The sequence below is a fragment of the Cryptomeria japonica genome, chromosome 11, assembly GCF_030272615.1.
Source record: "Cryptomeria japonica chromosome 11, Sugi_1.0, whole genome shotgun sequence".
NCBI classification, from domain to species: Eukaryota; Viridiplantae; Streptophyta; class Pinopsida; order Cupressales; family Cupressaceae; genus Cryptomeria; species Cryptomeria japonica.
In genome coordinates this window covers 289,394,968-289,409,966 of record NC_081415.1, presented here as the reverse complement: position 1 = coordinate 289,409,966, position 14,999 = coordinate 289,394,968, and positions in this window count along the sequence as shown.

Sequence of the window (14,999 nt, the reverse complement as noted above, 5' to 3'; positions counted from 1 at the left end):
GTAAAATGAGATCAAGTATATACTGCAAATTCCAACAATTCGATTTCTTTTTCATAACACATTGAATAATCACCATAGAATCACCTTCAATTATTAAGTCCTTAATTCCCAAAGAGATTGCCATATCCAATCCAAAAGACAAAGCATGAAATTCCGCATAATTGTTAGTTTTAAAACCAATAGCATGACACTTAGCTCGAATAAAATTTGAATTGTGATCATAAATTACCATTCCTACCCCATCCGACCTAGGGTTACCACGAGAGGCCCCATCAAAATTCAGTTTAAAGTACCCCTGCAGAGGACGTTTCCATCTAGCAGAGCATCTCTTACCTATTGCATCATTCTTTTTTAAAATTGAACCATGAGAGGGTAAAACCGACAACATCTTCCAAACTCTAGTAACTCTACTATCCCAGTGCGAAAAAGAAGTAAGATTTTGCAAATTCTTATAAATAAACGACAAAGCAACCTCAGAGATTGAAGACTCAATTTTTAATAGAACCTCAGACACAGGAGAACTTGTTTTTTAAAATATCTTGTTGTTTCGTTCTAGCCAAACATTCCAAATCACACTAGATGGAGATATGATCCAAAGGCATGCATAAAAAGATGAGGCAAACATAAAGGGCCAAGATCTAAAATGGGAAATGAGATCCTTACCAATAACAAAGGATATATTTAACTTCTCAAACAACCACTGCCAACATTCATAAGCATAATCACAATGTAGGAACAGGTGTGAAGAAGATTCCAAATTTTTGTTACAAAGGACACAAGGGAAAACAACAGTAATACCAAGCCTGTCCAGTCTTATACCTGTAAGGACTTTGTCCTGAACTGCCAACCAAGAAAAGGCTCCAGCTTTAGGAAGACAAGCCGAATGCCAAAACAACTTATAAGGCCAAGATGATAAATCTTTAGCAACCATAAGAGAGTTGTAACCATCTTTAACAGTGTACTTACCAGAAATATTCTTTGTCCAAATAAGTTCATCCCGAGAATCAGAAAGAAATACAATTCTATCCCCCAAAATCTTCTCAAAATCTAATTTCATACTTTGATCAACATTTAAGAAATCAATCGACTTCCATCTAGCTAGCTTAAGGTGTCTACTAGTCACAATTTCAAAATAATCTGCTACAAAAACACCCCAAAGGGAGGAAAGAATAGTGATCAGAGGAGACCAATCCCTAATATTCACTAGAGGTGTGTGTCCATTCCATACTTCATCCTAGAATCTGACCTTTCTACCATTATGAACAATCCATGAGAGATGAGGCAAAATAACTGATCTACATTTACAAAGGAAATTCCAAATAGCAGAACCCGAAGGCAAAATTGAGACTTTAAAAATGTACTCTCTCGGTCCATTATTTAAATATTTGGCAAACATAATTTGTGCCCATAAGGAGCTAGTCTTGTCATATAATTCCCAAACCAACTTAGCACCTAAGGCTAAATTTTGATTCTCCAGATGCCGAATTCCTGTTCCCCCAAGTTCCTTAGACAAACATACCTTATCCCATGCAACTAAAGGGATTTTCTTCTTGCCATCTTTATTATTGTTCCAAAGAAAATCTCTAAGAGTATCCTGTAAACTAACAATAGCTGCTTTTGGAGACTTCAAAACAGACATGAGATATATGGGAACAACATTCAAAACAGACTTGATGAAAACAATTTCACTCGCCAAAGTTAACCATCTATGATTCCATGAGAGAATTCTTTTAGAAATGACCGAAATAATCTTATCCCAAAAACCAATCTTATCTTGTTTAATAAAGAAAGGAATCCCAAGGTAAGTACATGGAAGATTTCCAATCTCAAATCCCCAAAAGGATTGCAAACTATGCTGAACCAGTTGTGATGTATTAAGGAAGAAATCTTTGATTTATCACCATTCACTTTCTAACCAGAAAATGATGCATAATTCTGTATTATTCCTTTAATCACTTTTGCCTCAACTAATGAAACATGTCCAAATAACAGAGTATCATCTGCAAAGAGACAATGAGACATACTTTGGGGAATATTTTGAATCCTTATACCTTTCCAAAGCCCCCCCACTTTAGCAGCCCTAATAGCCCAACTAAAGGTTTCAGCTAGGAGAATAAACAACAAGGGAGAAAGGGGATCTCCCTGTCGCAAACCCCTAGAGGAAGTGAAAAAACCACAAGGAGAACCATTAATTAAAACCGAGAATCTTGCAAAGAAATACATGCACGAATCCATTTGACCTAGGCCTTGGAAAATCCTAACTTCTCAAGAACAGCATATAAAGCCCCCCACTCTACTCTATCATAAGCCTTCATCATGTCTAGTTTAAGTATCATGGCAGAGGTTCTTTGGGTGGAAATAGAATGCAGCACCTCATGTGCTACAATTACACCCTCTGTCGTCTCCCTTCCAGGAACAAAACCACCTTGCTCCAATGAAATGATCCTAGGTAGAATTTTTGCCAACCTAAGGGAAATTGCCTTCATAAATATCTTGTACAAAGTGTTACATAAAGCAATGGGGAGGAAGTCAGCAAACGTCTTAGTATCCTCTTTTTTAGGAATAATTGCAATCATTGTAGTATTAAGTTCTTTTAAAACATACCTATTTCTCATCGCTTCCTCGAGAGCCAATAAAACATCATTTCCCACAAAATCCCAACATTTCTAAAAAAATAAAGGAGAAAAACCATCTGGTCCCGGAGCTTTATCCGGATTCATGGCAAAGACAACACTCTTAACTTCTTCTAAGGAAAAGGGAGACATCAACATCTTATTGTCTTCCAAAGATATTAAAGGAGGAATATTAGATATAATATCATTGCTGAGATTTCCATTTTCCAAAGATAATAATGACTTAAAAAACCTAACTGCCTCTGAAGCAATGTCCTCCAGCTCTATCAAAAAATTAATTCCCATTCTAACACTGAATACAAGATATCCTATTCTTACATCTTTTAATCTTAGTTGAAGAATGAAAAAATTTTGTGTTCCTGTCACCATCTGAAAGCCATAACTCTCTAGATTTCTGTCTCCAATAGATTTCCTCTCTAGCTAACACCTCCTCAAGCTGTAATTTTAGTGACTTCAATTCATCAAAAACTTGTGGCACCATACCATGTTGAAGAACATGAGTATTAAGACACTCAATCATATCTTGAATCCTTTGTTTTTCTGGAAAAATGTTCTTAAAATGCGAGATATTTCATTCCCTAATATTCAATTTCAAATAACTTAACTTCTTAGCAATCTAAAACATACGAGACCCAGAACAAAAAGGAGCAGAATTCCACCATTTCATAAGCAGAGGAAAAAAAGAAGAATCCCTAAACCAAATGGGCTCAAATTTAAATGGAGACTTAAAAGAAGCCCTGTCCTCAATAACTGAAAGGGATATTGGAAAATGATCAGAACCCGAGACCGATAGAATAGAGGAAAAGAATTCAAAATCTGAATCAATCCAATTCTCAGATAACAAAAACTGATCTAATCTCTCAGCAATTTGAGAAAAATCCCTTCTCATGTTTGTCCATGTGAAAACCCCATTCTGAGACTTACAATAAAAAAGGCTCATATCAGAAATGAAATCCCCAAAGTCATCCATAATCCTTTTATTAGGGAAAGCACCTCCTCTTTTCTCATCTAAATCGGGGATAGCATTAAAATCACCCCCAAAGATAATAAAGGAACCATGTCTTAAGGGAGAAGAAATCCTCTTTAATTCACCCCATAACTTACTCTTCCCTTGAATTCCAGATGGAGCATAAATGTTAAAAAGCCAGAATTTAACCTTCGAAATATTGCTTATAACTAAAGTCAACATCCAATTTGTTGCAGATGCCACTAACTGTACCTCAATATTATAATTATTCCAAAGCAGTGCCAAACCTCTTGAAGCACCACAAGCAGGAGAAGAAAGAAAATTCCACCTTCTCCAAGATGAAAAAACCAAATCAACAGACTCCTTTGATAACTTTGTTTCTTGCAACATTAAAATATCATACTTAATTAAGTCCATCTAGGACTTAATTAAGCGTCTCTTGTTAGGGGCATTTAAGCCTCTAACATTCCAAGAAATAATTCTCATTGTCCTTGAGGGGAGGCCAAAGCTCCCCTCTTCCCATTACTCGGAGAGTTTTTGCTTTCCCCAAAGCAACCTTGCAAATTACGTTTCACAGGCCCTAATCTTGTCACAAGAGGACTAGTCACAGATCTTTTACTCCTCTTTCTTTTTACACTTACAGGATTTAGGCATGTTTTCTTAGGCCTACCAAGAGAGACCGAACGCCTCCCTTGCCCACCAGCAAGAGAAAGGGACAAAGTCTTTTGAATTCCAGCATCAATTTCCATTTGAGTCTTAAGATTATTTGGAGGCCTGCCTCTCCCAGGAGAAACCACTAATGGTGAAAAAACTAGAGTTGTTTGGACAATTGGTAAACTCTTGCATGATTTTGGAGAAGCAAGGATAATTGGATTATCTTCAAAACCCAACTCTATTGTAGCCAAAACCGCAAAAGGATTAGAAGATGCAGAAATTGGAAGGGTTGAGTTTATAGCCCTCAAATAATTCTCAATTGAACAAACAACTCTATCAGTAATACCCTCATCCATATGATGTGCATGATTGTTAAAAATATCATTTACTTGCTGAACCAAATTCTCATCTGGCATAATAATAGGGATAACCTTTGACAGATTACTATTCCCTAAGGAAGATTCATTAGCCATATTAATTTCAACATTCAGAGGGGAATTATTAGACACCAAATTCTTAATTTCTTGAACTAAAGAAGCATCATTAGGAAAACCTATGGCAGGTACCTGTTTAATAGTTTCCATATCAACCACTGCATTTTTAGCTAAATTCACATTCTTTGAAGAATCAAAAACCTCCTTATGAGTGCATGAAGACAAATTGTCGTATTTACCCTTTATGGGATTATTTGGCATCTTAGGGCAATCTATTGTCAATAGATGATCTACTCCATTTATCGGGGGATTACCATCCATCACTATACCCCCGTTATTAGAAAATGTCTTTAGTAAAGACGAAAGTGAGACCGAATCCGAAGTGTAATCATTTGGTTTCCCAGAAGTACGACACAATGGATTATTTTCAAGATTAATGGGACCTGTTTCTACTAGTTTATGCGAAGAGACATTTCCACATCCTTCAACTGAAGGTCCCACCGACAAACTATCTTTATTAAGGGATTTAGGGACAAAGCCAAGAACCTGCTGGTTTTTCTTAAAATCCATAAGTAACGGAGCATCCAAAAGTAAAGGAGACTTAAGAAGCTCCATATCTAATTTCTCAATTGACTGGCACCAAATACCATCATGAGACTTGATATTACAAGTATGGGGGCAAATATTATTAGGGTTAATAAGAACACAAATTTTTACCAGAACCTCCCCCTCCACAAAGTCCATTTTAGATGTTAAAAAAGTTCCAATAGTATTTCCAATTTTCTCAAGAACATCCAGATCCATAAATTCAAAAGGAATTTTAGGTAAACCATACCGAAAAGGAATTATATATCATTTTTCATTTATCAATTATTTATTCATTAATATTATCATTATTCATTATTCATTTACCCATGAATATTATCATTAATTCATTAACATTATTATAAATCATTTCATTTATCCATTATTAATATCATTCATTTATATGTTATCATTTATTATCATTTTCTCATATATTCTATTTATCCATTTAATAATATTATTCTTCATTTATATTATTATTCTTCATTTCACAAACATATTTCACTTATGCAATGCCCCTCATTTATGCTTTCTTATTTGCCCATGTTTGCATCCACCTCACACATGTGGGATCAAATTCTCAAATCCTATTCTTTATCGCACATTCATCCCACAATATGGATTCACCCAGAGAATGCTTATAAAAGTAGAACCCCTCTCCCATTTTGGTATCCACGACTTTGCATTCAAAATTTGTTGCTTGCATCCATCTCTTGCATCTAATAATTTGATCTCTTATCTTTCTTTCTATTGCATCTTTCATTTTCATTTCTTTGTATCATGAATCTCCATTCACCATAGCCTCTTGTGCATGTGTGATTCTAAGAGCATTTTCAATTAAACACGAGATCTTGGTCGATAGGAGTGCAATGGAGTCGGGATTCCATTTGCATGCATGTATGTTTTAGTAGTTCATTTTGTTTTGCATGTGTGTGTTTTGGCAGGAACTTCATTTTGGATGTTGGAAGAAGCAAAATCCATGATTTAGTTTTCCATTTCCTCGATCTACAACTGGCACCCGTGGGGTTAGGATCCCTCATGTGACATCCATTATTTCTTGTCAAATACATATATTGAAACTACTAATGATTCATGCAAGACGTTGTCAAAGATTGAAACTTGAAACAGAGTGTCTTTGTTTTAGTAGTTAAATCACATTTGGATTTAGGCTTAAAATGAATGTGTTTTATGTAATTGGCACAATTTTGTGTGCGAGCGAACCTATTGCTAACACACACTATCATCTCCCCTAGCTCTCGTGGTCTTGGGTTCAAGAGAAAAGTGTTACTGACATTCGAGTTTTTCTTTTTTTATAGAGGGCCTGCCTCCCGAGTGCCACTTTGTCCAGTGAGAGGGAACAACCCAAACGATACTTCTTCAGCCCACTATACAAACTAATAAGTCAAGTGAAAGCCGCAACTGCTTGGTGATGTGTATCTACACAGACAATTTTCCCTCAATATCTACACTTGTGTAAGATGCATAAAAATCCTCTTGAGGACTAGGAATGGGTTCTTAAATGAGTTGTCACTGCATGGGTAAACACTGGGTTCCGTTGAAGTTCCCTCACTAAGAGCCAAATTTTTTTAGCAGACTTACCTTCTACTTGTTGAGTCAGGTGTCATGATACATGCATGCCGAAGGAAACCCTCATGTACCCTTCAACTTGAGATAGAAAATTTCTTGAAATCTTCAAGTCTTTAGAAATTCGAACTTGATATGCTCGAGAAGTGAGTGTCGTCGAGGGCAGCCAATGCTACCAAGCTTCTTTCTATCCAATTGAATGTGGTATTCTTGGCAAGGGGATTTAATAGGTATTGTCTTGGCCAAACCTTAAAAGTGTGCTTGAATGTACTTTTATTTCATTGCAAACATAAAAAAACAAACATTTTGTTTGTCATGTTTTTTGTGTGTATTCAAAACAAACATTTCCAATCAACAAATCAGCACCACACTTGATACTAAAACATTAAATATGTGCTCTCATTGATCCATCTAGCAACACACCTATGCCCAACACCACAAATCTCACAAGTTCGTGAAGAAGTCCATATACCGTGATCCTAGGAAAAAGCAGTGCAACCCAAAGGTTATTCAAAAGAGGAGAAACTTCTTATACAAAAATCGTAAACTTTTGTTGAAACATCGTACATTTCTACATTGATATCTAGACTTCTAAAATGGTCTTACAACAGAATTTGAACCTAAACCCTTGACATCACAAGCTTTCTTTTTTAGAAGAGCCTTATCACAAGCACACAACAGAGGACAATACATTCGACCATCTTATCTCCAAACACTAGTAATCTTGTAGAGACATCTCTTCCACGTGTCTTGGGATATCATTTTGCAATCCTGATCTTTTTAGGTCCTTGCATAAGTCACATCATTCTAGCATGCCACACCTTTTAGGTCCTTGCATAGTCACATCATTTCACCTAGTTGTACCTTTAATCTTGCATATCTCTCTTAGTCATACCTAGTCCTTTACGTCTTTAGATCATCCCATTCAATCATACATTCAGTCCTTGAATCACATCTTTTAGTCTCTACATCCTTTAGATCGCTTCATCTCATTTCATATTCACTCCTTGCACTCATTCATTGGTCAAACAAATATTAGCCTTGAATTTAGGTCACTCTTAAAAGGTCTTGAAACAAACATTGGTTTTCAATCCTCTTGTATCACTTGAGGCACATCATCCTTGAGTTATGGAACATTTTATCATCTTTGAGTTGGGTGGTCCGTTTGGAGTTCATCATCTCCTACTTAGCACACCCTCTCTTGATCACTTGTCCTTGTGTCTATCCAGCATAGCACAAGTAACATCTTGCATCGCAATTTCCTTCAGACCTAGAGTTGCCTTGAATCTGTGCATTTTATCATACTAGACCTTCACTGTTGATCGTCAATACCTCATTTAGAGTCTTACATCATAAGTATCCTATCATATAGTGGAGTATGCATTTTTAGGGTTTTCATTCCATCCTAAGTCTCATACATTGTCATAGATCTAGTCTTAGGTCAAATATTAGAACAATCGCTTATGTCTCCTGACATGAGAATCAAAATGTTCCAAAATCATTTGTTTCAAGATGGAGACAACCTTATTGATTTTGAGGAAGAAGAACACATTACTGTAGCGACTAGTGAAACAAGCGAAACGAGCAATGAACAAATAACTCAATCCACCATTCATGAAGTGTTTCATGATCATAGATTTACTAAACTTCTTAAAGAGGTGGTGGGTATGCACATGATCATGGTGTGCCAAAATAGGCCCTTAAGTGGCAATGAAATTTCAAAAAATTAGAGTTATGCAACTTGACATGAAAATTTGAGCAAGTTATGAACATTATTTTAAAAATATGTAAGAAGAGAATCTGTAGCAAATTCAATGAAGTTTCTAAGCTACTAGTTGTTTTTTGAAAAAAAACTATATATTTGATGAAAATTTGAAATTTCAATACAGTGGTACTAAAATTTCAAGAAAAAAATAAGAAATAGGTGTATGCCTGACCACCCTAATCACAATCAAAACATAATATTTTTTATAAGATTTATAATATAAGTAGTAGGCTCATGTCTGGATGTGACACATTTTTTTGTAATTTTTTATGAAGTAAATAATTAATTATGAATTTTTTACTACAATTTTTCAGAATTTCAAAAACTCCTATGTTTGACCACCTTAACTTGGTCTAAACTTTATGAAATTCAATTTTTTTTCCCTATAGTAGACGAAGCATAGAATGTGATGCATGCTTTGGATTCAAAAAATGTGATACCGTTTGAAAGTTACGTGTGTTTTTCAATCAGCCTATCAATCAAGACTTTAGTCAGAATTCAATTAGAAAATAAATAATAATTATTTATTAAGGTCAAAATAAGACAATCCTTATATTGTTGGAAAGTTGAGAACATCCTTAAAAATCCCTTTTCCTTTTATCAATTTTCGCTAAAAAAATAGTCGTTAGCCACTAGTGCGAAGTCTGGAAAATCAAAGAATACTCAAAAACACGTTTTTTCAGTTGACTTTCCAGGCTCGTCATTTCCAAGCCAAATCCCAAAGCATTCCCGAGCCAAATTTCAAAATTTAAAATTTATGTCATAAAAATTGGATATCCAACTCTAGGAGTTATGATATTATAATATTAATATATTAATAGAATATTAATATATTGTATTAATATTTATTTTATTTTATTGATAATCATGAAAACCATACATATTTGTCAAAAAAAATTCGGCCTCCTGAAAGTATCAATATCGTATATAACAAAAAAGATACTAAAGGAGAGGGAACAAGAAGGTAAACTATGATATGATGAATTAATTACTTAATAAAATAGGTTGTTAACCTCCTAAATATGTTGCTTTCACAAATATGCAGTCAACAAGATAGTTGTTGCCATCTAAATAAACTGAAACTCTCCATCAATAGGGACAAAGGAGACCTCCATCTGGGTCCACGTTGTCCAACCGACCTGCCCCTCCATCTAAACTAGCACTCTGTTCTCATGAATCCGGTCCAAGTATGGGTGAACCACTAGCTGCGCGATAGGGAGTCCAACCAATTGTTGCCCTTCAGCTTCTCCTCTGCTAGCTGATAGATCTCTCATAAAATTATGTAAGGTTGTCTCAAAATCAGATCTGGTTGTGTCCTTCGAGGACCATGTGAAGTCGTGGGACACTTCCCACCTGAATAGTCTAACAACCCCATCTGTCATGAGGTCTTCAAATTTCTTCTTGTTAACTTCAACCACCATGGAGACCTGCAAGGAAACATCATAAGAGATGAGTCTCCTCAGAGACTCAGTAAGAGATCTGGACCTCCTATTGAAAACACAATAATTCCTAATCTTACATATCGCCCATAGAATATTGACAGATAAAACAAACCAAAAACTATTGCTAGATTTCCTGATATTACCAATAGAGCCACTAATGACATCCAATACATTAAAATTATAGCCCACATTAAACCCAAACATGGCCTAGATTTGTTTAGCCAACAAGCAATCAAAGAAAATATGTTGGACATTATCAAGAGTTCTACAACAAGAACAGATAGGGATATCGCCATCATATTGACACATCGGAAGCTTACTAAGAAGCAGTTTCCAAACAAAGAATTTCTCTTACGCTCAATGGGAGAGTACCAAAGACAGGAAAGGATCTTGCTTCAGCTGCCAATAGGGAGAGGGGGCCAGGTATGAGAAAGGTGAGCAAGAACATCCTGGGAGTTAGAAAAGGTGAGGTAGATGGTCTTAGAGGAGACTTTGGACAAAGGAAGATCAGAGAGCCATGTATAAGATCCAATAGGGTCAAGGTCAGTGCAAATCAGGAGGGGGCTTGGGAGAGGAACAAGGACAGAATGAATAACAGTGTAGGTGCAGTACTAGGAGGCAAAGATACCAAATTTGGTCAACTACTCTTGCCAAGAGAGAAGCCTTCCATCTTGAAAAATATCGTCAAACACTTGAATCCCCCTCCACGCCCAAGCTCTAGCTGAACACCCCTGAAGCAGAGCTAGAGGCCTATCCTTATGGAACAAATTCCACCAAACAGATATCTCCCCCCAAATAGTGTTATCATTTTTTAATATACCATTGTTGCTGATGAAACTTTTAGCCCATTCCTAGGCTTTCCAAAGAGAATTAAAAATAGGAGAACCCATGGGTTTCACAACAAAGTTCCCTGCAACCAAGTCACAAAATGGAAGCCCTTTCCAAGCAGGAGCTCGTTTGGGGACATATTTTGTAATGTAATGTCTTATGAGGACTTTCTAGAGTTCATCACCTTTTAGGGCTTTGAAGATCCATTTACAAGATAAGGCAATACCTTGAGTTTTTTAAGTCCTTTAGTCCAATGCCACCTTTGTTTTTACTCATAATGCACCAGTTCCATTTGACTGCATGCCTTTTTCTTGCCCCCTTTCCATCAGACCATAGGAAATCTCTAATAAGTTTCCGAATAAAAGAAAACTGATAGTTACTGAACAACCATGCAGATGAGTAGAAAATATTGTACAAGGATAGGACCTTTTGGCATATCTGAAATCTGTCTCCCATAGATAGATAATGTGTGTTCCACTTCCTAAGCCTCTTATCAATCTTAATCTTAACCCACGCCCACATCTCCTTTAGGCTAGGGCTAACAACAAAAGGGATGCCAAGGTATCTCACTTAGTGTTCTGGGCCACCCTAGGAGATAGAGTATTTAGCAAACCAAGGAGGAGGATGAGATTGCCAACTCAGCATTATAGACTTAGGGAGGGAAATTTTTCTCCTCGAGGCCTTACAAAAAATCGAGAGCTTCATCATTAGTGCTTCCAAATTGTTCTCAGATAAATCCAAAAGAATGGTCATGTCATAAGCAAATTGAACATTCAAGAGTTCTAATTTATTAGGCAATTTGTTCCCCAATACTCTGGTGGAAAGGGAGTAATCTCTGAGAAGGTAGTGCAAGGCATCTGCTGCTATGATAAACAGGGTAGGGGCAAGTGGACATCCTTGCCTAATGGATCTAGATAAAGTAAAAACATCATACTTTTTGTCATTGATTTCCACACAATCTGAAACCTCCCTTAGTAACATTTGCACCATCTTGCAAAAGAAAGGAGGGAGGAAAAGACTTTCTAGTATCCTCAAGATGAAATTCCATTCTATCCTATCGTATGCCTTTTCAAAATCTATCAACAACATCTCCCCATTTTGATTGGATTCTTTTGCCCAGTGGAGGGATTCCCAACAGGTAATTTAGTTTTCCAGAATGTATCTCCCTCTAATGAATCCAGTTTGGGTGGAGTTGATAATTTTGGGAAGAACCTTTACCAACCTGTCTACAAGAATTTTGGCCATTATTTTGTAGGAGACATTTAGAAGAGTAATGGGTCTCCAATTCTTGATAAGGGTTTTATCTCCTTCTTTGGGAATGAGTTTGATAGTGCCATTGTTAATATTATAACCTAGTGATCCCTGATCTATGGCTGTCTAATATAGTTGCAGTAGGTCTTCACGGATCCAATCACAATTCACTTGATAGAATTTCATTGACAGCCCATCAAGCCTAGGGACTTTTTCTTTCTTCGGGGCTTTGATGGCCAGAGATATCTCCCCTAAAGTGATGTCCTTATCAAGCATCCTTGCATCATCATCCTCAATCCTCTTGGGTATAAGAGCACAAACATTTTGAGCATCCATATTCAGTCCCACATCCTCTGAAGTAAACAAGGTCTTATAGTATTGAGAGAAGGCAGATAGGATATCTTCCTGCTCAGTGATCAAGTTATCCCCTTCCTTGATTGAACCCACCAACTCCTTAGTCTCTTTTTTCTTGAGGAAATTAAAAAAGAACTTAGACCCTTGTCTCCATACTCCACCCAATCAATTCTGACTCTCACCTTGGCCTCCTGAATCTTCTTATTCTGAATAACTCTCAAGGAGTCTCTGGTAACCCTGATGCAAAAAGTTGCTTCAGTGTCATCAGGATGTTTTGAATAAAGTCTTCTTCTTCCAAGAGTTGGTTATGCAGATCAAGCTCAATCTTCCTACCATCCATTGCTTTCTTCTTACCTACAATCTGAAAAAGGGCTCTCCAGCTGTCAACATTTTGATTTCATCTATCAATTGCGTTCTCAAAGGTTGGGAACTAGGCATTGTATTCTCTAACGAGGAAGGCAACATGGGTGGCACATTGTATTAATAAATTGTATATTATAATACTGTATATCAATATATTAATATATTGAATATTATTATATTAATATATTAATATATAATAAAAATGTTATATATTAATACTATAATATATAAATGTATATATTAAAATTTATATTATAAATATTTTCGTTAGTGGTCATATGGTATTCTGAGGGTTCACATGGTGTCGTCGGCGGTAACGCATGTGTTAGAATAGCATATGACTCCTTGGAACACCATATGGACATCATATGATCCTAAGGGGGGGTCATATGGTTTTCTAATGTGTCATAAGACACCATACGACCCCTTAGGACACCATCTGACACCTAAGGACACCATATGGTGTCCTAAGGGGTTATATGGTGTCAAATGGGGTTATTTTGGTGTCCTATGACCCCATAGGACACCATATGACCCCTTAGGACACCATACGACCCCTAAGAACACCTAAGGTGTCGTATGGTGTCCTAAGGGGTCATGTGGTGTCCTATGACCCCTTAGGACACCATACGACCCCTAATGACACCATATGACCCCTTAGGTGTCATTAGGGATTGTATCGAGTCCTTAGGGGTCATATAGTGTCCTATGACCCCTTAGGACACCATATGGTGTCTTTAGGGCTCTTATGGTATCCTGAGGGGTCATATGGTGTCCTATGACCCCTCAGGATACCATATGACCCCTAACAATATCATATGACCCCTTAGATGTCGTATGGTGTCCTAAAGGGTCATATGATGTCCTATGATGCCTTAGGACACCATAAGACCCCTAACAACACCATATGACACCTTAGGTGTCATTTTGCATCCTAAGCAGTCATATGGTGTCCCATGACCCCTTAGGACACCATATGGTGTCGTTAGGGGTCATATGGTGTCCTAAGGGGTCATATGGTGTCCTATGACCCCTTAGGACTCCATACAATCCATAACGACACCATATGACACCCTAGGTGTCGTTAGGGGACATATGGTGTCCTGAGGGTTCATAGGACACCATATGACCCCTTAGAACACCATACGACCCCTAATGACACCTAAAGGGTCATATGGTGTTGTTAGGGGTCGTATGGTGTCCTAAGGAGTCATATGATACCCTATGGTCATATCGTGTCATAAGGGGTCATATGGTGTCCTATGACCCCTTAGGACATCATATGAGCCCTTAGGACACCACATGGTGTCGTTAGGGGTTGTATGGTGTCCTGAGGGGTCATATGGTGTCCTATGACCCCTTAAGACACCATACGATCCCTAACGACATCATATGACCCCTTAGGTGTCGTTAGGGGTCATATTGTGTCTTAAGGGGTCATATGGTGTCCTTTGACCCCTTAGGACACCATACGACCCCTTAGGACACCATATGACACCTAAGGACACCATATGGTGTCCTAAGGCATCATAGAACACCATATGACCCCTTAGGACACAATATGACCCTTAATGGCACCATATGGTGTCTTGAGGGGTCACAGAGCACCATATGAACCCTTACAACACTATATGACCCCTAGCAACACTATATGGTGTGTTAAGGGGTCATATGGTGTTCTAAGGAGTCATAAGACACCATATGACCCCTTAGGACACCATATGACCCCTTACAACACAATATGGTGTCTTGAGGGGTCATATGGTATCCTAAGGGATCAGAGAACACCATATGACCCCTTAGGACACCATACGACCCATAATGACATCATATGTCGTCAGACACCATTTGATCCCTTAGGACACAATATGACCCCTAATGACACCTTAGGGGTCATATGGTGTCCTAAGGGGTCATGTGATGTCGTATGACCCCATTTGATAAAATATGACCCCTAAACAGACCATACAACCCCTAATGACACCATATGGTGTCCTAAGGGATCATAGGACACTGTATGACCCTTAACAACACCTAAGGGGTCATATGATGTCGTTAGGGGTATTTTGGTGTCCTAAGGGGTCATAGGACACCATATGACCCTTTAGGACACCATACGACCCTTTAGGACACCATATG